The following is a 1,387-nucleotide window of genomic DNA, read 5'->3' as shown; positions in this document are numbered from 1 at the left end:
GGAAGTCAAATTTAAGGATGAATGAAAGCAAAAATTCCCAGGATGTTATTCTTTCAGAACGCGTGTCATCAGGAGCTTATAAGGGCTTAATGGCTTATAACTTCTTACCCCTAGGATGCAAGTTCCCTGATTTATTTCACAAAGCTGGTGCTTACGTGTTTTCATTCTCTCTTGTAAGAAGGCATGGAAACCTTTTATTTTTTTCAAAAAAAAAAAGCTCTTATTTTAAATGTGTCATTGACAAATCAATATTTTGTGTTGGATTTTAACCTGCTAGATCCAATCAAGCTGTAAAAATTGTGAGGAAAGAGTGATTGTGAAGCCTTCCACTCTTAAGCGTGTTGAACTCCGGTCACCAATAGTGAAAAACCAGCTGCTTCCTGGTTATGTGTTTAAGGAGTTCGTATTGGAGGTAGGTAAATTTGAATGCTGCTACCTTTTCCTGATGTCTGTTTTTAATTGTTTTTGTTTCTCATGTGGAGCTGGTTAAACTAGAGAACTAACATGTAATCAACCATGTAGGAATATGATAGTTATTTTCATCCACCACGGAAAAATAACTTAATATGTCCATAATTATTCAATTTTTCTGTAGAAACAGGCACACATCTATATATTCTTAATTTGTTGACATCTTGAAAGGAATTGTTTTTCACTTGCATTGATTGCTTTTCGTTCTAATGATTAATGCAATCAAGTGGTACAATGAATACTTTTGCCCAGGATAACTTCTGAAAGTCGTAGCCAGTGAGCTCCCTTCATAAATGCTTACAAGTTGCTCCTTTAATTTGGAGATAGACTTTTTAACCCATATATTTGTCATTCTTTATTTATGCTGAGTCTCTACTTTCAATATATTGGAACTTGGAAGTAATTGTCCCGCTCTTGAATTTCTTGCTAACTTTTTTATTATGTTTACCTTTAAGATGTTTGATGCATATGGAAACCACGTGTCTAAAGGTTCAGAGGTTACTTTGTCTTTGTCAACTTCGTCATTGAAGATCATGTGGGCATGACACGAAAGGTCACGTTGCTCTAGCAATCTTCGACATATTTTTTATTTATGAAGAATTAATTCTGTTCTGGGGATGTATAAAAACTGCTTTTTATATTGTTTGATAAAATTGACTCTTTATCTAAAAAATGGTGCAAATCTTGGAGCATCGGATTGAAGTGTTCCTGGCCTAAAACGGGCGAGACACAGTAGAGATTTAATTGTATGCAATGATCGCTAACAGGAATTTTTTTCCCCTTACTTTTGATTTTCAGGTTGATGCTAATGGAAAATTGACCTCAGTGGTCTACTGAAGTTGATTGCAGGTTTCGGAGAACATGGTATGAAAATCATAAATTTGCTGCAATTCATCTCATCAATTAATATCTAGTT

At 34.7% G+C, this 1,387-nt stretch overlaps 1 long non-coding RNA gene across 1 annotated transcript; it reads left to right on the top strand.

Moving 5' to 3' along the window:
* Window positions 1-118: 118 nt before the first annotated feature.
* On the top strand, window positions 119-968 carry LOC129302212 (uncharacterized). The gene is made up of 3 exons (XR_008591209.1): window positions 119-173; window positions 278-412; window positions 927-968. It is a non-coding gene; the product is annotated as an uncharacterized LOC129302212 (long non-coding RNA).
* Window positions 969-1,387: the final 419 nt, after the last annotated feature.

This window comes from Prosopis cineraria, unplaced genomic scaffold (assembly GCF_029017545.1).
Source record: "Prosopis cineraria cultivar Desert tree isolate PC_DT_omini unplaced genomic scaffold, ASM2901754v1 PC2, whole genome shotgun sequence".
In the NCBI taxonomy this organism is placed as follows: Eukaryota; Viridiplantae; Streptophyta; class Magnoliopsida; order Fabales; family Fabaceae; genus Prosopis; species Prosopis cineraria.
The sequence above is the reverse complement of the archived record's forward strand: the minus strand, read 5'-3'. Positions and strand labels throughout refer to the sequence as shown.